This window comes from Martes martes (genome assembly GCF_963455335.1).
Source record: "Martes martes genome assembly, chromosome: X".
In the NCBI taxonomy this organism is placed as follows: domain Eukaryota; kingdom Metazoa; phylum Chordata; class Mammalia; order Carnivora; family Mustelidae; genus Martes; species Martes martes.
Window position 1 is genome coordinate 115757594 of NC_137897.1, and position 24971 is coordinate 115782564.

Here is a 24971-nt window from a genome sequence, read left to right on the forward strand (position 1 = left end):
TCTCAGGGTTTTTCCTCATATCACTGATTCCCTCTGTAGACACGCTTTTATTCTTCTATTTTAAAAACGATTTATTTATTTATTTTAGAGAGAGAGTGAGAGTGGGGGGCAGGGACAGAGGGTGGGGGAGAGAAAGAGAGGAAGAAAGAGACAGACAGACTCCCCACTGAGCATAGAGCCAGACATGTGGCTTGATCTCACAACACTGATATCATGACCTGAGCTGAAATTGAGTCCAACACTCAACTGACTGAGCCACCCAGACACCACAATCTCTCTGTAGACACTCTTAAATTCACCTTATTTTATGAGGATTCAGAGGTTATTAGAATTATATGTTAGATCTTCCTTATTTTGTCCAAATAATTTATATAAATGCAACAAATATACAACAATGATCTAATATATGCAGGGAATAAGTCCACATAGAGAACAAAGATACTGTCTATGCCATCAATATGAGTAACAATGTGCTAAGCCAAGGGAAACTCCTGGAAAATCTGGAACAAATACCTATAAAATCTGAAACAAATACCTATAACAAGTCATTTTGTTGAAACGACCAATTGGTACAAAAATTTGTAAGCCTACACAAAGCTTCTCAGTTCTCCCTAACATCTCACTGGCTTGTCTTCTCTTTCTGTGGCACAGACTTTGTTTTCTTTCACTTCTAATCTACTTCACCAATGAGCCAGCAAGTCTAATGCTGGGAGTCTTCCTGTTCCTTAATGTGTAAAATACCAGTAAGACCTTTCTGTTTTTCCTTATGTCTTTTCATAGCAGGTAGGAGAATGAGCACTGGTTTGGGAGTCACCAAAAATTTGTTCTTGACTGATCCTATCCTTTTTATTCTGTGATTATAACTCTGGTATGCCTTTGTTTCTATACAATGGGGGAAAAAAGTGGCTGTTACTTCCTGCCTCATTTTCCTTGCATTTGCTTTCCACTAGCCATTTCAAGTGGAGTCATAGTTGAAACTTATCTATAGCTTCAATCCTACTTCAGTTCCTAGTCTAATCTAAGCCAAGCCTATGTGTGTTGATAGCTTCAGCCCTGTCTATCGGTGGAACCTGGAGAGTGGGCCCCCCATTAATTCAGGACTCAGTGTGCCAGGGATCAACTTTAAGTACCTCTATGCCTCAATGTTTATGAGCAGGTGTCTGTCTCACTTTCTCTGCTGAGCAATTCATTGTGATTCTGGTCCTATGACTCTGTCTACTCTGCTAGACCCTGACCATTCCCCTTTCCATGAACTCTCTTCCCTGTATTTCTCCAAGTCCCTTTGCTAATAAGTCAGGACCATATTGACTCCTACTGAATTCTACCTAACACCTAAAACCCCTGCTACAATGGCCTTTCACCAGATAGGGCTCCCATAAAAATGTATCTGTACAAACCATGAGAGACTGTGGACTCTGAGAAACAAACTGAGGGTTTTGGAGGGGAGAGGGGTTGGGGGTTGGGTGAGCCTGGTGGTGGGTATTAAGGAGGGCAGATATTGCATGGAGCACTGGGTGAGGTACATAAACAATGAATTTTGGAACACTAAAAGAAAATTAAATTAAACTTAATTTAATTTAATTTAAAAAAAAACCAAAAAACAAAAACAAAAAAATGTATCTGTATTAGGCTCAGACACTGACAAAATCCCAAGGTAGCTATTACCTTTGGACAACTCTGCAATTAGTAATACTTTCCCTTCTTCTACTTCCTTGCCACCCAATGGTGCTGAGGTTCCAGTATGCCTCATCCCTAAGACATCCGAGCAATGACAACATCTGCTCTGCCTACCTCACAAAGCTGTTGAGGGCATTAAATGAACAATAAATGTGAAAATGCTTTGAAAACCATAAAGATTTATTCAAATGTTCATCTTACTTCATCTTACTGTTTACAAACAGTTGTTAAAGGCACTTTCCTCTCAAGATCCTTCAGAGAGATGCTGTATGCTTGGAGCACTGTGAGCTTCATCACTTGGTTAGCACCTGCCTGGTCTGTTTCGAGAAAAGATTTAATTGCTTTTCCATGTTTTCCCCCAAGATTGGCACCTGGTTTTATGAAAGACTGTGTAAACGCATTTTCTCAGACTTTACCAAACGATGTCAGCATGTTCTGCCTCTCCATGAAGGAGAAGAGAAAACTGACTAATCACAAGGTGAAGTGTTGAAAAGGTCACCATAGGTTCACTTGCCTAATTTATATACATTCATCCAATTTTCTGAAACCTAAGTGGCAAATTGAAAAGGAGAGGAAAGCCAGCACCACCTAAGACAGAGCACGTTGTGGAAACATGGGAACAGATGTCAAATCATCTGTCTCCCAGCTAGAATCTTCTGATCTTCCTCAGATGCTATAGTCAGTACGAAACCTTAGCAATTGCCATATTTTACGTAGTGCTTTCTTGACTATATTTCTAAAAAGTCTGCCAACCCAAATAAAGAATTTCACCATTCTACTGAACAGTGTCTCTCAGTGCTAGAGAAGAGACTTATTTCCTGAGGAATAAGAGAATATTATGAAGAAAGTAAATATGAAAAAATAGCAGCCTTATATTCCCCTGACAAGAGTAACAAAACTACCTTAAATCACAAGGGGAAATGGTTTTCAATGTGCATGTAATTCTACCCCATCATATTCTGCACAGGAATTAAGAGGACAGATTCAATCACTATCAGATAGTCCCACAAGTGACTATGTTGTATGGATATTACTGTTAGGCTATACCTTCGAGATGACATACCAGGCTGACCCTGTCCATTTCACCCTCACTTTCAGCCCATGTGCCAAAAAAGCAAGGCTTAGGTCCTTAAATCTTCTACTCAGTCTATAATGAAGTATCCACAGCAGGGAAATATGAGCCAGACACAGTAAGGAATAAGCTCTATAAATACTTTTCAGATGAGCAGCTTGTATACGTATGTGCAGCCCCCTTTTTATTTCATTTCCTCATGCAAAAGATTCCTCTCTCCTTACTACCCCAACCCCCCAAACTTCAAGGAACCAAACTTCCTCCTGTTCTCCCCTTAAACATTAGTGTACATTTAAATCAACCTGTGACTTCTCCTTGGATTTCTCTCAGTTTGGGGGATTAAAGACTTTGTCACCCATAAAATAAAATTCCAGATAAGGGAAAGTCATGAGAATCTCAATTATTTACCCAAGCCACAGAATTACCCCATGGCACAGCAGCCTCCTCTACCTCTGTGTACGACAGGGCCAGCAGAACAGAGTGACTAAAGATCCAGGCTCTGAGGATGTATCCAAGTGCTCCTACTCAGTAGCTGTATGTTTTTGGGTAAGTCATCTCATTGGGCCATAGTTCCCTCGTCTGCAAACTGGGGATGAGGTAGGACCTATTTATAATTCTGTTCTTCGATTTAAATGGAATGATCCTTGTAAAACAATTTTCTGGTATGTGGTATGTGTTTTATCAATGATCAATCATTGTTATGGTTTGAATTGTGCCCCTAATTCATAACTTGAAGACCTAATCCCTCAGAACCTCAGTACCTCAGAACATGACCTTATTAGGAGACATTAAGACCTTACTTGGCCTTTACAAAGGTAACTAAGTGAAAATGAGGTCACCAATATGACTGATGGCCTTATAAAAAGGGTAAATTTGAAAACAGGGAGATTGCATACAGAGAGAACACCATGTAAAGACACAGAAAGAAGACAGCCATCTACAGACCAAGGAGAGAGGCCTGGAACAGATCCTTCCCTCACAGCCCTCAGAAGGAATCAACTCTGTTGACACACCTTGATCTCAGACTTCGAGGCTCCAGCAATGTGACACAGTAAATTGTGTTCAAGCCACTCAGACTGTGGTAATTTGCCACAGAAGTCCTAGCAAACTAATATAATAATCATTTTTTTCTCTTTTTTCTCAAGTTTTTATTCAAATGCCAATCCAACACACTAGCCCCAGGTAGAGAATCCAGTAATTCATCACCTACACTCAACATCCAGTGCCCATCACAAGTGCCCTCCTCAATACCCATCACCCACTAAACCTATCTATCCCCCTGCCTACCTCCCCTCTAGCAACTACTAGCCTGCTCTCTGCAGTTAAGAGTCTGTCTTTTGGTTTGCCCCTCCATTCCCCCTGCCCATGTTCATTTGTTTTCTTTCTTAAATTCCACATATGAATGAAATGTATGGTATTTGTCTTTCTCTGACTGTATTATTTCACTTAACATAATACTATATAGCTCCAGGGGCGCCTGGGAGGCTCAGTGGGTTAAAGCCTCTGCCTTTGGCTCGGGTCATGATCCCAGGGTTCTGGGATCGAGCCCCGTGTCGGGCTCTCTGCTCAGCGGGGAGCCTGTTTCCCCTCTCTCTCTGCCTGCCTCTCTGCCTACTTGTGATCTCTGTCAAATAAAATAAATAAAATCTTAAAAATAATACTATATAGCTCCGTGTTGCAAATGGCAAGATTTCATTCTTTTTTATGGCTGAGTAATAGTCAATTAATACAATTACCATTTATTATAAAGCTGACTACACATATATAACTCTTTCTGGTCAGCATGTTTGCTTGAGGATCTCAGAAAATAAAGTATATAAAAATAATTATAGCCTATTTGAGAGGTCAGTGTACCCATGTCTATTTCAAGGTATAGGTAACTAAAAAGAAGTAATAAATAGGGTAGCCATATAATTTATCAGTCAAACTGAGATAATTTTGAGGTTGAAAAGGGGATATTATTGTTTAAAATATTTTATTTGATTTATTTGACAGGGAGAGAGAACAAGCAGGGGGAGCAGCAAGCATATGAAAAGGGAAAAACAGGCTACCTACAGAGCAGGGAGCCCAATGCAGGACTCAATCCCAGGATCTCTGGGATCATGACCTGAGCCAAAGGCAGATGCTTAACCAACAGAGCCACCCCAAAAAGGGGATACTATTAATAAATAGACTCAATCATCAAAACAAGTAAAAAACCAGGACTTGTGGTCTCCCCAACAATGGAGAACAAGGATGTGTTATGCCCCATCCCTCTCCATCAACCAGGTCTGCTAATGTAAGACTCACTAGTTCCACTAGAGCAATCTAGTTAATTTAACTACAGCTATCAATCAGCTTGGAAAAATATGAGTTAAGGTCAGAAGAAAATAAGCTCAAGTTAATTACTTCCATGTAACTGGTTTTGACATCTTGTTCATTTCTAAAATATCCTGAGGCTAACAGAGCTTAAATTTGGAGATTTGGACAAGCTTTGGAGTACAGATAAGCATATATACATTGAAGGGCTATTACTTTCTGATTCTCTCTAACTTAGAATGGAAGCACAAGACAGGAAGGTACTCCATATAATACACATTTCATCTCAGAACCAGATCACTGGCAAACTGAGGGAGCAAGTCAAGGGCAGTCATTACTCAGCGGGCAGGGAAAAGAACGCTCTTAGCTCAGAGAAAATTCCTTCTTCTAGACAAAGAAAAGTTAGCATGCCCCAGGGGTTGTTCTGCCTTCCATTGGTTCTCTACATATCTGCTTCCTTTATCAGAGTAAATGCTTCTCAAAGGTACAGATCAGGTCTTATTTCATTTCCTCGTTTTTATTTTTTGTTTCCATGGCTTAGTTCCTCCCTGTTCACCCTGATTGCCATAGAACCACCTTCACACAAGTGGGACTGTTCTAAACTAGAGGTTGTTGTGACTGAAATATTTGCTCTCCATACTAATTGATTTTTAAAATTAATCACTTCATTTAGAATTCATTCAACCTAGTAGAGATGAACATTCATCATACTAGGAAGACCCTCGGCTCAGAGAGAACATCCACAACTGGTAATTAGTCTATGAACTGGCTCAGGAGTCTTTAAATGAGATTGAAGCCATTTTTATGAAGCTAAAATGCCATGCAACATTAAAAAGTTAAATAACCTTGTGAACACTTCAAAGAGAGAACTAAATGCAAAGTGAACCTATTTGGAAAACCCTTGAGTCAGTTGATTTTAATATTGATAAGAAAGAGATTAATGAATGGACATTCCCCAAACTCAGAATTGCCCTCTACCCTTGGAGGGGCAATATAGTATAGTGGAAAGATGTGTCTTGTGCTAAGTTAACTTGGATTCTGTCATTTTCTAGCAGTGTCATCTTCATTCTGAGACTTAGTGTCTACATCTTTAAAATAGAGCAAGTGATATATCCTATTCCTAAATTGTAGGGTCCTTAGGAAGTTTCGATGAGATATGGTATATGAAATCTCTTTATAAATTATGAAATGTCTCATAGTTTAATTGGTACTATTATTATTTAATTTTTTGAAAGCATAATTAATTATAAACCTTAATAAGTAATTGTTGAGATACTGAAAGAATTGGAATGTTCCTAACCTCATCAAACAGATGACAGAGCAACGGTACAGCCTATCAAATGCCACAAATTCTCTTTACCTCCCCCTACCCTCACCAAAATCACTTTAAATATAATGATATTAGTGAATGGTAACATTCTACTAAAACAGCAAAGGTCCCTCGTGACTGTGTAGGCTTGCCAAGAGCAGCCATATCCAACACTGAAGAGACATGTATGATGTGCCGGAAAACTTAGTGTTTAGTAAAAGAATATCACACTTCAAACTCGGTACTTGGGCTGGAAATGATAAAATGGTGAATAACAGAGAAGACAACAAAATTTAAACAAGTTGTAGAAATAATCATAATTCAATTGGTTTAACCAAGTGATTGATTACAAAAGCCCAGATTCTAGTTCACTGGGCAAGTCCAGATTGTTTATTTCACATTTCTGATTAAAGCAGAGCACAAAATTATTTTTCCTCAGCATTTTGAAAAACACACACAAGCATGATTACTTCCATACCAAAAGGAAATCTTTTCCTGTCATGTTAGTCTTAACCATTACATTCTTATCACATTGAAAATGCCCCTTACAGTCAGAGTGAGAACTTAAATGTTAGTACGAGATTAATTTTGTGTTGCAATGAATATCATTAACACTAAGAATCTAGTAACAGCTTATTATTGGAATAATAATTCCATTAACAGCTTTTAACAGGATTGTACTAACTGTAAGTGTGATTCTAATATAAATTATTCCAAAGTAAGTGCTACTGTGCCACTTGCAATATAATCACTGCCTTGGAATATAGCAAAATAATAGCCTCAGCTCACAACGCTTGAATTTAAGTTCCCTTTTGCAACTTTCCTGGATATGACTAACCAAAGAACATTAGAGCCAGAAAGTTCCCTAGGATCACTTAGTCCATCTTACTCACCTGCAGGTCAGAAAACTGGCTCCTGAGAAGCTGCATGGGACCACACAGAAGTGACTGCATTTCACAATCATTCATTCTGAGTCATGAGCAGAATTTATAATACTAGCTTAGATTTCTAAGATAACCTAATGGTGGCTTGTGAAATAAAAGGTACCAGCTTCTGGATTAATAAATCTTGAAGGTTATTTAAAAGACATGGGCATGTTGTTATGGGAAAATCCTGGCATTTAAAGAAGGAAGATCTCGATTCACATTCTGGCCTTGTCAGTTACAAGTTGTGCGTTGAGAGTTATGTTACCTAGTGCCTATGAGTGTCAGTCTTATCACTGAAATGGGGATACTGACTAAATTAAATTAAATTAATGCATGGCGGTCGCCTGGCTGGCTCAGTGGGTTAAGCATCTGCCTTCGGCTCAGGTCATGATCTCGGGGTCCTGGGATCGAGTCTTGCATCTGACTCTCTGCTCAGCAAGGAGCCTGCCTCTCCCTCTCACACTCCCTCTCTGCTCTCTCTCTCTCTTTCTCCCTACTCTCTCTCTCTCTCTCAAATAAATAAAATCTAAAAAAATTAATGCATGGGTTCACTTATTTGTGGAACATAACAAATAACATGGAGGACAAGGGGAGATGGAGAGGAGAAGGAAGCTGAGGGAAATTGGAAGGGGAGGTGAACCATGAGAGACTATGGACTCTGAAAAACAACCTGAGGGTTTTGAAGGGGCGGGGGGTGGGAGGTTGGGGGAACCAGGTGGTGGGTCTTAGGGAGGGCACGGATTGCATGGAGCACTGGGTGTGGTGAAAAAACAATGAATACCATTACGCTGAAAAGAAATAAAAAATAAAAAAAAAACTATGTGAAATAAAAAAAAATAATGCATGGGTTCAATGAAACAATAGATGTGAAAGTGTTTTGTAAATTGCATTTGTTATACGAATGCACATTTAAAAATATGCCTGGAAAAATTCATTTCATAGTGAAATTAAAGTTGAAAAGGGATGGCTTGTATGTAAACAAAATTGTTCGAAATGTTGCAAGGCCAACAACCTGGTAGAAGTCCTGTGCATTGGAAGGTCAGTTGGTGGTGTCCATAGCAAAGGGCGTCATGGCTGTGGGTCCCCATGAGAGCTAGTTATAGCTCTGCATTATAGTGAATAAGACATTAAAAAGAGACTGAAAATTAAATTGCAAGACAAGGTCCTGGAACTGGACAAGGGTCTTCTCTCAGTATACCTGAGATTCAGATACCTGTATCTATCTATCTCTTTATTTAATCCTTATCAGAAACCTTTCATGCTATAGAGAAACTGAGGCTTAGTGGGATTAAAAATACTGCCCAGTGACATAAACTAATGAGAGCAAGACTGGGATTTGGAGTCTGTGTTCTTCCTACCACACATGCCGCCTGGCTCACTGTCAAGAATTCATACACAGGCATATCCTTTGTACAATTTCATTTTTAGTTTTGCCTGTCACTCTCTCTCCCTACCCTCATTCTCCATAGGCAATCACTTCAATATTTTTATCTGATATTTTACATTTGTGTGTTTTATCTACATAAATGATAAAGCCTATCACATACTTTTATTATTTTCCATTCACTACTTTGTTCTTTAACATCCATCCATGTTGCCATATGTAAACCTGGTTCATTTTTTGTAGGACTGCATAGTATCCATAACATACATCTACTATCAATTTCCCTGTTGGACACCTATTTATCTACAAAGGAGAATTATCTAGAACCTCAAAGGGTTCCCAAAGGTACCCAGTTTATTAAGACTTTACCAATTGAAACTGCTCAACTCTCAACCTATTTTATAGATGAGAAAATCAAGGAAAACTACTCAGAAAATCCATCAGGACTAGCAGAATTCTAACAAAACATTAACCAACACTGTATCCATTCACAAGGTTATCATTAAGAAACAATATTTCCCTCCCTATTAGGAATGGCCAAATGCAGAGAGATCATGCCATCTGGTGATGCAGAAAAACAAATATACAGGGTCCTTCAAGGCTGGGAACATGTTTGCAGGCATGGATAGGTTAGTTATACAGATTGTCAGAGACTTGGGCAAAGGGATGTTAGAAATGCAGGCTCCCCTGTAGACTGGCTGTGTGAACTTGAGCACTTGCTTTCGTTGACTGTACAAGGTAAAACCATGAATCCTGAGCTACACTGCTGGAGTCCCAGTGTCAGCTTTACCCACTGACAACTCTATGACTTTGGACAAGCTGCTTAAATTCTCAGTGCCTCAGTTTCTTCATGGGGTTAAGTGAGGATCCAGTTAGTTAATATTTGTAAATACTTAGAGCTGTGTCTGGGGCACAGGAAGTGCTCTTTAAGTGCCTGTCGAGTAGGAAAAATATCCTCTTTCAATCATAGCTTCCACTTTTACAAAATACTATCTACCTCCCGTGGGTTTTATGAGGGAAGAAATAAATGCATTAAGCATATTAAATTGTGTATTACCATTCCTTTATATTCCCAGTGAATATTATAAAAAAATAACAGTAAGAATAATAAAGTCCTATTCACATGGACAGACTCTACAGCCTCATGGGATAGTAACAAATAATAGAAACAGAAGTAAAATCTGGCTCTATCTGGACATTAGGTATGTGTTACTTCCACAGGGCAGAAATTAGGTTCAGTACTCATGGGGTGCAGCGAGAATTCACTGTTAACCAAAAATGTAGGAAGAGGTCAATTAAATAGTAGGAAAAAAGCAAGGATATTAAAGACTGATATAGAATCACAGATTCTATGAATGACAAGTATTCTCAGGGAACAGGAAGTATGTCTTTTTCTTCATAAAGGGGGAAACTGAGATACAAGAAAAGTTAAAAGAAAAAAAAAATACCTTGTCCAAGGTCACAGAATCAATCATTTGCAGTGCTTGGACAAAGGCTCAACCCAGGGTACTTTCAACTATGTCATACACAAACTCAAACTCCCGTGTATTAAAAGTTCATATACCAGGTTTTTTTTTTCAAATTATACAAAGAAGATAAATGGGGAGAGATTATTCGCTTTGAAATAAAAAGACTTTGCTTTAAGAAAAATCTCACAGTGGGGTTCCTTGAAAAAGCAGTTCTCCTGCATTTGACTTTTTAAATTTTTTTTTTTAAGATTTTATTTATTTGACAGACAGAGATCACAAATAGGCAGAGAAGCAGGCAAAGAGAGAGGGATGTGGGCTCAGGGAGCCCGATGCAAGTCTCGATCCCAGGATCCTGGGATCAGGGCCTGAGCTGAAGGGAGAGGCTTTAACCCATTGAGCCACCCAGGCGCCCCTTCTCCTGCATTTGAAATTAGACTTGACTCCTACTGAAAATGCGGGGCCACTGTAGTAATGCAGAGTCCTAGTCCCCCAAACACTAAATAGGACTCTGATCAAGTTTGAAATTAATTTCGTTTGCATAAATAATCATAGTGATAGTCATGACTCCATGGGCATATAAATCAGAGATGTTGTGGAAATGAGCATTTTATAGATATGGAAAAATTGCAAAGTCAGAGAAGCCTTGGGGAAGGGCACATTTGGCTTTGACTTGGTGAGTTATTATTTCCTGGCTTGTTTTGAACAGCCCTTCCAGAGCAGTGGTGTTTGTCACTCACACAGCTATGTGTCACTCCCTCTGGGAAAACTGGGACTCATATCTTTCTCCCTGATTATACCATGATTTCCTCAAGGGCAAGGACAAAGATATCAATGTTCTCATCTCTGTGCCCCTACTGTTCAGCATAATGTCTGGCACAGAAAAGAAGGTATTTGATGACTGGTGAAAAAAGGTGAGGCAGTCCACTAATGTTTCTTCAAATCATGGATTTTATACATAGAAATTTCTAAGCAAAGGGACATGTGATGTTTTTGTGGCTAGACACAGACAATTAAAATGATATAGCTCATCAGATGGTGATAGATGCTAGGAAAAAAGTGGGGCAGGGTTATAGAGAGTACTGGGGAGGTGGAAGGAGGTATGGAAGTTGAAACAGGGAGACTGGGGAAGGCCTTTCTGTGAAAGAGACATGTGAGCAAAGATTTGAAGGAAATAATGCACTAAACTATGCTGTCAAATGGGAGAAAAGTGCTTCAGGCAGATGCAAGGACTAGGGCAAAGTTCTTGATGTTAGAGTCTGCCAGTCTGAATAAGAGCAAGAAGTCTGCCTAGTTGGAAGAGAGCGCATAAAAGAAAGTATAGTAGGATTTAAGGGTAGAAGGGTAACTAAGGTCCAATATTATGAAGGATCTCATAAGTCACTGTACAGGAAGTCAGTAGAGGGTTCAAAGCAGAAAACGGACATGATCTGACTGGGGTCTAAAGAAATCATGTTGGCTTCTATTATTAGAGTAAGCCGTAGGGAGCAAGGGAGACAGCAGGGAAATCTATCAAGAAGCTATCTTCAATTATTTATGTAGAAGTAGGTGGTGACTTGGATTGGGTTGGTGGCAGAGGATATAGCGAGAAGTGGCCAGATTCTGGACACATTTTGACTATGGAACAGACAGCATCTGCTGTTGGGTATGAGAGAGAAAAAAGAGCTAAGGATGACACCAATATTTCTGGCCTAAGAAATTGGGAGGATGTTTCCATTGACTGAAATGGAAAGGCTAGGGAGAAAAAAGGGTTTTCTTGGAGCACAAGGTGCACAGATCAGAGTTTGGTATGGGCATATTTAATCTGGGATGTCTATTTGCTATCCAGGAGGATTCATACAATAGGCAGTTAGAATTCATGATGGGGGCCCAGGCTGGAGACACAATTTAGGGATCCCTCTGAATTGGATGGTATTTAAAGTCAATTTATTTCATGAAACCAACAGTAGAAGTGTTCCCCTCCCCTAAATTTGTATGTTAAATTCCTAACTTCTAATACCTCAGAATGTGAAATAGGGCCTTTACAGAAGTAATCAAATTAAAATGAAGTAATTAGAATGGCATGATTGAAATAGGACTAATGTCCTTCTAAAAATGAGATATTTGACAACACACAAGAGGGACAATGCCATGCTAACATGAAGATGGCCATGTACAAGCCAAGGAGAGAGACATGGAACAGATTCTTCCCTCACAGCACGCAGAAGAAACCAACCCTGTCGACATGCTCATTTTGGACTTCTAACCACCAGAACAGGGAGACAATAAATTCCTATTTAAGTCATCCAATTTGTGATACAAACTTAATGAGCAAATGTGAATAAAGATGTCTGAGAAGTGACGTGAACTCTAAACCACTATAACTTTTAGAATTCATAAAAAAGGAAAACAATCAGGAGATTGAGGAAGAGCAGACAGTGAGATTAAAGGAAAATCAGAAAACTCCTGAAAGCAAAGTCAAGAAGTGTTACAGCAAGGAGGGAGTGACCTTCATCAGCTACTATTTATAGGTCATGTAAGAGAAGGGGTAATAATTGATCATTGGATTTAACAACATGGATTTCATTGTTGATCTTCAAAAGAACAGTTTCAGCACAATAATGGTGGTGAAAGCCTAACTGGTGTAGGTTCAAGAGAGACAGGGAGAAGAGGAAGTGGAAATAACAAATGGAAGAGGTTTGAAGAGGTTTGAAGAGGTTTACTGAGAAGGAGGAGAGATATGTGGTGCTAGTGGGAAGGATGTGTGGAGGATTCTGTTCTTAAGACTGGAGAAATTAGGGGCACCTGGGTGGCTCAGTGGGTTAAGACTGGAGAAATTACAGCATATTGGTATTAAAAGGGATCCATTGGATTAAAATTGGTAATATAATGAGCAGGAAGAATTGCTGAAACAACATCTTTGAAAAAGAATTGGGATGTGGTATAAATGGAAAGGCAAGAAGAAAAAAAGGATGAGTATAATACAGTTTGATATAGTATGAAATAGCAGAGAATTTTTGTGAAAATTTAATTAGATTATATAGTTAGAGCTCTTAGCCCAATGCCTAGCACACTGTGACTATTCAATGAATATTATCATTAGATGTTATATAAATGCTGTTGAACTAATCTTCCTTTCTCCCCTTTTTTTCACTCTCATTTGTGAGTCATCTACATATAAGTATATGTTATGTCATGAATATAGCTGACATTATCTTAAGAATGTAGATAGAGACAGAGACCTCTGAGAATTTCAAACTTTAGAGAACAGAAAGAAGAGCCTGAGGGGCCAGGAGAATGAGCAACCTGAACTGTACAGGAGAAACTGCACATGAAACCAAAATGGGAAGTATTCCTTAGACTGGGTGGAAATTAAAGATAACAGAAACCATGATCCTCTAAAGTCCCTACACTGTCAGCAAGGAATCCTCTGGCAGAGGAAAAGGGTGGCTCACTGGAAGAGCAAGTAGAGGGGAAATGAGGACGAAGTGGCCTAGGCTACTATAGAGTCACCAAACCTCAGTGTAGTCCACACTGAGGCCATATCAAAGGAGGGAAATCTGGGAATTCCATAAAATATTATTTGGATTTCCAAACTATCAACAATACCTTCCTCTCTGTAATATCATAAATCTATAGTTTGCCATTCAACCAGATTAATCTAGTGTAACTGTTCATCAAATACATTTGAAATTTGAAGGCAATCTGTCCTAAAATTTGGCTAGTAGTTTTAGCGTTCCATTCTATAAATGGAAATTATGTCACATTCTGAAAGAAGTTTCCAAATATGCAAACACATCAATTCCAGAAACCGTGACAGATTTCTTGGATTGTTTTTCTCAGGACTGACATAAATCAGTATGTTTTTTAGTGTATTTTATTTATTAGTTTTTTTTAAGTATTTTTCAATTAATATGTTTTAATAGCTACAGTTTACATATGAAAACTTTGATAAAGGTTAAAATAAAAGAAAGGGCAAAGATCTGACAGGTAGTGTAAGCAAATTTAAAGTAGGTTTGATAATATAAAATTCAGACAAAGAGAACTTAAAACAAAAGGCACTAAATGTAGAAAGGAAAGTCATATTTTGTTGACAAAAAGAAGTCACAAAAACCGTCAGAAACATTTTATAAATACAAATAAATACATAATTATGACATTATTCATAATAACAGTAAACTAGAAATAACCAAAGCTACATAAATATGGAATACTAAATACATGACTAGAAAATGATAAGCAAAATACATCATAATATTATCAATGATAATGTAAGGAGTAATATGATCAGATAGGAATTTGATTTAAAAAAAAGATTCGACTCATAGTAGCCTAAATTAAAATATGAGATAAATAGAGAGAATATTAAATTTTATTGACAGCATAACACATTTAAATAAATGGAAAAACATACTAAATTCTCGGATGGGAAGAATTAATACAGTAAAAATTCCAATTCCTCCTTTCATTATTCATAGCCTTGACACAATCAGAGATTAATTACTAAAATTGAATTAAAGTTTTTATAAAAGGCTAAAATTCATGTAAAGAATATTGGACAGTAATTTCAGGAAGTTTTGAAAAGAATTGCCCTCTCAAAAGCAAGTTCAAAGACTGGCTGGCTGATCAGTAAGACAGAAGGCAGAAAAAAAAAAAAAAAAGACAGAAGGCAGAATCCTAAAATGGACCCTATGAACTTAATGTTGTCAGATTTAGCAACCAAATTTCAACAAATATGTTGGAGACAACAGCAAAAACTTCACCAATCCCTAAAACAACTTAAAGGGAAAGAAAGTTAGCAAATATTGCAACAAATATGGCAAATAAGACAAAACAATTATTAATGTTCTTACTGTTGTTTTACAAACCAGTAAGGGCGAACACTGACTCCCCCAAAATGGTAAAGGATACAAACCACAATTTCACCAAAGAAATGTAAATGGCCATATAAGTACATAAAACTATGTTTGACTTTACAACTAATCAAAAACAAAACACAAACAAAACAACTTAGTCCACCCTGTTTCCTGGATTTCTCTTCCACCTGATCTCTGTGTGACTGATCTCATCTTACTTTTTAACTTACGTTTTCAGTATCACCTCCTCATTGAGAACTTTCCTAACTGCCTTATTTAAGTAGTCACACATACTTCCAACAGACACACGTTTTCCACTATTGCCATTGGGTTCCTTCACAGCACTTACCTTAAGAATGTATATGATCTCTCTGATACAAGGAATTTGAGAGGCAGGGCAGGGGGTTGTGGGGGAAAGGGAAGGAAAAAACGAAACAAGATGGGATCGGGAGGAAGACAAACCATAAGAGACCCTTAATCTCAGGAAACAAACTGAGGGTTGCTGGAGGGAAGGGGGGGTGGGAAGGATGGGGTGGCTGGGTGATGGACATTGGGGAGGGTATGTGCTATGGTGAGTCCTGTGAATTGTGTAAGACTGAGGATTCACAGACCTGCACCCTTGAAACAAATAATACATTATATGTTAATAAAAAAAGAAGGTATATGTTGATTTCTGTCTATCCCATTAGACAAAAAAATTCCACAAGAGTAAGGAATATCATTTTTTAAGTTTATTTATTTAAGCAATCTTTACACTCAATGTTGGTCCTGAGCTCATGACCCCAGATCAAGAGCCACATGCTCTATCAACTAAGGCAGCCAGGCACCCTTAGGAATATCATTTATTCACATATATTACATATATATATATATATATATATATATATATATATCTTACCATGGTATCTGGCACAGGGTAGGCATTCAAGTTTTGTCAAACAGACAAATTAAATGAATGAAGTTATTTTTTTATTCCATTTGCTTTTTTAGAATGACAATGTCTACAGTTAGAAAAGACCTCTCAAACACTGCTGGTGGGGGTTAAAAATTGGTACAATCATTGTGAAGAGCATTTTGTTCTTATTTTTTAAAAATATTTATTTATATGACAGAGAGACACAGCAAGAGAGAGAACACAAGCAGTGAGAGTGAGAGATGGAGAAGCATGCTTCCTGCCAATATGGGGCTTGATCCCAGGACCCTGGGATCATGCCCCGAGCCAAAGGCAGACGCTTAACAACTGATCCACCCAGGTGCCCGCATTTTGTTCTTATTTTAAAACACAAGTCAGCTGTTATCTCTTCTCTGTTCAAAACTTTCCAATAATCGTTCATCTACTTCAGAGCCCAAAAATTCCAAAAAGGCCTACAAAGTGCTACATGATCTGCTGTCCCCTTTACCTCTCTGCTGTTCTGGCCACATGGGCTCCTTCTCTCTCACCATTCACTCTGCTCTAGCCACACTGAACTTCTTGTAGTTCCTTGCAATACCTTAGACATGCACTTGGCTTTGGGTCTTTACATATTTGTCATTTTCCCTGCCCGAAATTCTCTTCTCTGGATATATGAACCTCCCTCCCTTCCTCCTTCAGTTTTCCTTCAAATGCCACCTCAGAAGGGAGATCTTCTATGACTACTTCATAAAAATAGTAATCCCACCTCATGCCCAACCCCAGAGCTCCTCATACCATTACCCTCCTTTGTTTTTTACCATATCACACATCACTACCCAACATATTTTATGTTTATTTGTAATACATTTATTTATAACATTTATATAAATAATGTTTGCTTTCTTTCACTAAAGTATTAGCTGCCTGAGTAAAGTGAGTTTTTAAAGATTTTATTTATTTATTTGACAGACTGATCACAGGTAGGCAGAGAGGCAGGCAGAGAGAGAGGAGGAGGCAGGCTCCCCACTGAGCAGAGAGCCTGATACGGGGTCGATCCCAGAACCCTGAGATCATGACCTGAGCCGAAGGCAGAGGCTTTAACCCACTGAGCCACCCAGGTGCCCCTAAAGTGATATTTTTAATCCATTAATAAATACCAAAACTCTTGAAGAGAGCCTGGCACAAAGTAGATTCTCAATAAATATATATTGAATGAACGATTAAATGAATTAATTAATGAATAATTATCAAGAGCCTGAAAAATGTTCATGCCATCTCACCAAGTACTACTAATTATGGTAATCTATGTTAAATAAGAGGTCTAGTTGTACAAAGACCTATTTACCAGACTTTCCTTTACAATGTCACTTATGAGAAAGACAAATTAGAAATAGTTTTCATGTCCTGTCATAAATGAGAAGTCAAATAAAATGTTATACAAAAATTGAAATGGAATATTATGCAAGCATTTAAAATTATATCATTATAAACATATACATAAAACATGGAGAAGGGAGTAAAAAGGAAAGAAAGAAAAACAGAAAAAGAGAGGTTTTTTCCTTCTTTTTTAAAGAATATGTTTGAACTTAAATGAATATCAAATTAATATAGACTGCTATTTACTCATGTTACATATGAACTTCATAGTAACCACAAACCCAGAATCTAAGAAGATACACAAAATATAAAAAGAAAGTCAAACATAACATTATACACATAACATAAAGCCAAACATAACACTATAGCAAAAAATATCAATAACTATATCCCTATCAATAATTATGTAAACTATAAATGGCTTAAAAGCTCTAATCAAAAGACATAGGGTGACTTAATGGATAAAAAAATAAGGCCCACATATTTCATGGAGCACTGGGTGTAGTACATAAACAATGAATCTTGGAACACTGAAAAAATTAAATTAAATTTAAAAAAAAAGAAAAGAAAAATAGACCCACCTATGTTGTTTGCAACAAACTTACCTCAGACCTAAAGACACATACGGACTGAAAGTGAAGGGATGGGAAAATATTTACCATGCAAATGTAAGCAAAAAAAAAAAAAAAAAAGGCAGGGTGGCAACACTTATATCAGGAAAAATAGACTTTAAAACAAAGACTGCAATAAAAGACAAAGAAGGGCATTACATAATGATAATGATGAAGAGGTCAATCCAACAAGAGGATATAACTATTGTAAATATCTATGCACCAAATGCTAGAGCACCTAAATACGTAAAGCAAATAAAAATAGTCATAAAGAGAGAAACTGATAGTAATACAATAATAGCAGGGGACTTTAACACCTCATTTACATCAGTGGATAGATCATTCAGGCAAAAAATCAACAAGAAAACAATGTCTTTGAATTGCACATTGGACCAGATGGACATAACAAATATATACAGAACATTCCATCCAAAACCAACAGAATACTCATTCTTTTCAAGTCCACATGGGACATTCTTCAGAACAGATCACATATCAGGCCATAAAACAAGATTCAATACATTTTAGAAGGCTGAAATCATGCTATATATATTTTCTGACCAAAACAGTATGAAACTAGAAATAAATCACAAGAAAAAGACTGGAAAAAAACCCCACAAATATGTGGAGACTAAACAACATAATACTAAACAGCCAATGGGTTAATGTAGCAATCAAAGAATAAATTAAAAATACATGGAGACAAATGAAAATGAAAACACAATGGTCCAAACTCTCTGGGACATAGCAAAGGCAGTTCTAAGAGGAAAATACATAGTGATACAGGCCTAATCTTAAGAAATAAAAAAAGCTGAGATAAAAAATCTAATCTTATACATAAAGGAACTAGAAAAGGAATGAACAAACCTAAGGTGAGTAAAAGAAAAGATACTAAAGATCAGAGCAGAAATAAATGACACAGGGACAAAAAAAAAATCAAAGAAACCAAGAGTTAATTCTTTGAAAATACAAATAAAATTGATAACCTCCTAACCAGAGTCATCAAGAAAAAAGAGAAAAAACACAAAATCAGAAATGAGAAAGGTAAAATAACAACTGATACCATAGAAATAAAAATGATTATAAGAGAATACTGTAAAAAATTATATATAAACAAATTGAACAACCTAGGAGAAATGGATAAATTCCTAGAAACATACTGTCTTCAGAAACTGAACCAGGAAGAAATAGAAAATCTGAATAGACTGATTACAAGTAACAAAATTGAATCAGTAATCAAAATCCACCAAAAATTAAAAGTCCAAGACCAAATGGATTCACCAATGAATTCTGCCAAACATATCAAGAGTTTAGACCTACTTTCCTCAAACTATTCCAAAACATAGAAGAAAAAGGAAAGCTTCCAAATATATTCTATGAGGCCAGCATTACCCAGATACAAAAACAAAAAATACCACAAAAAAGGAAACTATAGGACAAAAATCCCTCATGAACACAGATACAAATCCTCAACAAAATGTTAGTAAACTGCATATGGCGATACATTAAAAATATCATTCATGATAATCAAGTGGGATTTATTCTGGGGATGCAAGGGTGGTTTGATATTTGCAAATCAATTGTGATACTACACATTAACAAAATGAAGGGTAAAAATTGTATGATCATCCCAATAAATGTAGAAAAACATGTGACAAAATTCAACATTTATTCATAATAAAAACTCTCAACAAAGAAGATTTAGATGGTACATACCTCAACATAATAAAGGCCATATAGAACAAACCCATAGCTAGCATCATACTCAATGGTGAGAAACTTAGAACTTTTCCTCTAAGATCAAGTATAAGACAATGATGTCCACTCTCACAACTTGTATTCAACATAGGACTAGAAATCCTAGCCAAAGCAATCAGACTAAAAAAGAAATAAGGGACACCCATACTGGTAAAGAAAAATTTACACTGTCACAATTTGCAGAAGACATGATAGTATACATAGAAAATCCTAAAGACTCTACCAAAAAACTACTAGAAGTAATAAATGAATTCAGTAGAGTTGCGGGATATAAAATTAGTAACCAGGAATTAGTAGCATTCTTATACTCCAATAACAAAGTAGCAGAAAGAGATATTAACAAAACAACACCATTTACAATTACATCAAAAATAATAAAATATCCAGGAATAAACTTAATCCAGGAGGTGAAAGACCTCTACTCTGAAAACTATAAAACACTGATAAAAGAAACTGAATAAAACATGAACAAATGGAAAGACAGTCCATGCTCATGGATTGGAAGAACAAATACTATTAAAATGTCTGTATGACCTAAATCAATCTACAGATTCAATGCAATCTCTGTCAAAATACCAACAGCATTTTTCACAAAACTAGAACAAATAATACTAAAATTTGTATGGAACCATAAAACCTGAATAACCAAAGCTAATCTTGAGAAGGAAGAACAAAGGTGAAAGTATCAATTCCAGATTTTAAGATATACTACAATGCTGCAGTCATCAAAAAAGTATGATACTGGAACAAAAATAGGCACATAGATCAGTGGCAAAGAATAGATAGCACAGAAATAAAACCACGATTGTACGGTCCAGATCTATGAGAAAAAGGTGGCGAGAATATACAACAAGGAAAATATAGTCTCTTTAAAAAATGGTACTGGGAAAAGTGGACAGCACTATGCAAAAGAATAAAACTGGACCACCTTTTAACACCATACACAAAAATAAACTCAAAATGAATTAAAGATCTAAATGTGAAACCTAAAACCATACAATTCCTAAAAAAAAGAACACAGGCAGTAATTTCTCTGACATTGGTCATAACAATATTTTTCCAGATATGTCCCCTGAGGTGAGGGAAACAAAAGCAAAAATAAGCTATCAGACCTATATCAAAATAGAAAGATTTTGCACAGCAAAGGAAACCATCAAAAAAAAAAAAAAAAGACAACCTACTAAATGGGAGGAGATATCTGATAGGGAGTTAATAACCAAAATATATAAAGAACTCATACAACTCAATACCAAAAACCAAATATCCTATTACAAATGTGTAGAGGACCTAATAGACATTTTTCCAAAGAAGATATATGTATGGCCAACAGATACATGGAAAGACATTCAACATGACTAATCATCATCAGCAAATCAAAACCACAATGAGGTATCACCTTAACATCTATTAGAATGGCTAAAATAAAAAAGATAAGAAATAACAAGTATCGGTGAGGACATGGAGAAAAAGGAACCCTTCAACACTGTTGGCGAGAATGTGAACTGGTATCACCATGGTGAAAAACAGTATGGAGTTTCCTCATAAAACTAAAAATAGAAATACCATATGATCCAATAATTCCACTACTAGGCATTCACCCAAAGAAAGGGAGAACACTAGTTCCAAAAGATATATGCATCCCTATGTTTATTTCAGCATTATTTACAACAGCCAACATATGGAAGCAACCTGTGTCCATCAACAGATGAATGGATAAAGAAGATATGGTACACACACGCGTGTGCGCACACTGAAGTATTACATAACCATTAAAAAGGATGAGATTGTGTCATTTGAGACAACATGGACAGACTTAGAGGATATTTGCTAAGCAAAATAAGTCACACTGAGAAAGACAAATACCGTATCATTTCACTCATAAGTAGAATCTAAAAAAAAAATTGATAAGAAACAAAAAGCAGGATCAGACCTATAAATGCAGAGACTAAACTCATGGTTGCTGGGGGGATGGGCAAAATGGATGAAGAGGAGTGCGAGATATAGACTCCCAGTTATGGAATGTATAAGTCACAGGAATAAAAAGCACAGCACGGGGAATGTAGTCCATGATATTGTAATAACAATGTATCGATGTATCGGGCAGGGTAGTTACACTTGCGATGAAAATAGCGTAAACTTGTTGAATCACTATGTTGCACACCTGAAACTAATGTAACACTGTGTGTCAACTAGACTCAAATAAAATAAAATGATATCATTATAAAATGATATTGAGAAATATTCACAATAGAGTATTAAATGAAAAAAATTGTGACACCATAAAATATAAAATATAAAATATGTATTAACCCAATATGTAAAACTACCAATATAGATACAGTATTATGAGAATTCTGATGTATCTGATAAGCATATATATTATATTCATATACATATGTGTATATAATACAGATAAATAGGGAGATGACTAGAAGGACTTAAAATATCCATTATGGTTATTAGTGAATAATAGCATTATGGGATTTGTGGGTGATTTTTCTCCCTTTTTGGATTTTCTTCTTTACTTCTAAATTGTCCGTAAAGAAAAGAGTTAAAAAGAAAATAATACAATGAGAAGGAAAAATCAATTATATTCTTGTAGGTAATCTAGTTCTAAACAGTATACTTTTGACTATTTTTGTAGGGTAAGATAGCAACAAAGTACAGTCAGTGGAACTGAACAAATATGGACATGCAACGTTTTAGATGAAGAGCTTACACGATTTATTTTGTCCAAGTTAATGTTAAATAGCTCCTACAAATACATAGATAACAGGGTCATTTGTCTCTTATAGCCTGGCTCATTATAATAAAATCTGCTGTTGGCTTATAGATAGATAATTGTCCTTTTGTTTTTAGGTCTGAGGAAAAAACATCCCAATTTACTTAAAAATGACAGGCAGGTCAGGATTTCTTTACCCAGGAATAACTATGTTGTACATGTGGTGGATATGAAACAGTTAAACACTGGGGCAGACAGTTCCTTTGATGTTATGTTTGCTGTGGGCATATTTGTCCTAATAGCAGGAAGTATCCAGAGAAAAGAGTGAGTAATGAATGAACATGTTCCAGGAGGCTTTCAGCACAGGGGAAGTTCTTTTTTCTCGCCTAAAACCATGAAGCTCTGACTACAAAACCTTACTCTGCACAAGAGCAATAAACATTCCAGCACATTCACATAAGGCATTCTAGAGTTTTAGAAAGGAGTTAACACAGCAGAGATGTGTCCCATGAATGTATGCCCTTGTAATTAAGGATAAAAATTATTAAGAGGAGAGCACCAGAAATGCAGTCACCAAATTCTATAAAACAGAGACAAAAAGCGTATATACTTTAAGGACAGAACTTTGAGCAAATGTCAATAGAGCAAATATGAATAGAATGTATCTACACTGATACCATCCCATCTGGTGGGACCTGGGTCAGATGCAGACATAGATGCCATAGGTCAGAGACAGGGCCATTAAAGTCTAGAAACAGTGACAGAGGCACATCCAGAAATGAAGATCACAACTGCAATTGTGACCGCAACATAAGTTGACTCTTTGCAATAATAATAACCATAATGATGACAACACTGTTTTGAGCGTGTATTACACAGCCAGAATTGTGCCAAGTATTCTTTACAATTATTTGTCCTATTCAATTCCATATTTACCAACAGAATCATTTTATTTCATGCCAACTCCTTAAGATATAGGTGAGGGTGCCTGGAACAAGGGAACCCACATTCCCTTGTTCGTGGAAAGTGTACTACTCTCCCTAGAGTTCAGATAATGCCCATTGGAATTACATTCTTTCAGTTACTTGTAGGTCCAGGCACCTCCCTTCTATAGCAAGATATATGCAGTCCTAAAGTAAAGTTGTCTTCAGTATACATCACCTTTATACTAGGAGTAGATGCACCTGGCCTATGCAGTACTTGGCAGTCTCTGTCCCAGACCCTCTCAAGTGTCAGCTGAGTAATAAGGGTTCACGGACCCAGTGCCCAAACAGGGCCACCCTGCTGAAGGGGGCCTCTCAAAAATCTGGGCCTCTCCAATTCTCCCCTCACAAACCATTTCCCCCCAGATTACCATGACTGAATCTCCAGATTGCTTCTTGCTGGACAACAGCCTCCTACAAATGTGCTCAGATTGGTCTATAATCTCTTTATGGAAGACTGAGAAAACATCAAGTCTCCAAAACAAAAGTTGCAGGGAAATGTGGGGAAAGGGGGGCATTGAAGGCGATGAATATTATAGGAGCCCAAACCAAAAAACATATAACAACAGCAACAAAATCAAATAGGCCATTCCTGGGTCTGGTGACACACAGGACTGAAGGAGAAATGAGAATACCAATATTATCACTTACTCTGTTCTAAATTTTATCCTTCTATTACCATAGTGAAGATTGACTCTTATTGAATTTATGATCAACTGAAATTTTCAATTTAAAGACTATCTCTTCTGTCAAGTGGGCTTTTTCAAGCCCAGGGGCAAGGCAGACATTTTTCCTTTATTATTTTGTTTGAATTGACCATTGCTTCTAAGCTGTCAAGATCTCTTTGGATCCTAAGGCATTAGCCCTGTCTAAAGCTTTAGCAATCTCTTCGAGTCTCATATCATTTGCAAATTTGTACTGCAGAAGCATTTGCTTGGAAAACACACATGCCCATGTGCAGTGAAACCTAAATAAATGTGGTTAGTTTTTACTTGCAGCATTCCATTCAGCTCTCTTGGATCCCTAATAAGGCAACAGTTGTCTTAATGGCTCAATTAATCACTTCATGCTATTTAGAGCAAACATATGGGCTTTAATGCAAAAGGTAATAAGTAAACATTCAAGTCTGAAATTAAAACACAGCTCTATAAAACCTGCTACTAGGACAATTATGGTATCCAACCCTGGGAAATAAAAATAACCCCTAGCTTGAGAAAAGGAAAGAGGATGGTAAAGTTTACAAATGTGAGAAATATGAGGTGATGCTTTCATACTCAAACTCAGTTCACACAAAACATTAGTGACTAGGGTGATTAATATGGAAAGCAAGGATGAGAAGAAGATCACACTTCCCTTTGCAAAGGCATGTACCAGATGTGTGCACCTTGGATGACTTTATTCACATTTTCACTCAGAGAATACCCATGAGACGGCATTTTCTATCTCCTGGTTCACTGGTCTCCTCTGTAGTGTAAACATCTTTGCACATGGAGAAAGACAGATCAAGCATGTTAGGAGATTTGTTAGTAGATAATCAGGAATTCTAAATTCTAAAAAACAAAACAAAATCCTGGAGTCTCAGGATTCTGGTGAATTCTATAGCTAGGCTTGGCTTGCTTATTCAGTGCAAAGCAAGACATGGAATCTAAAAATCATGAGAT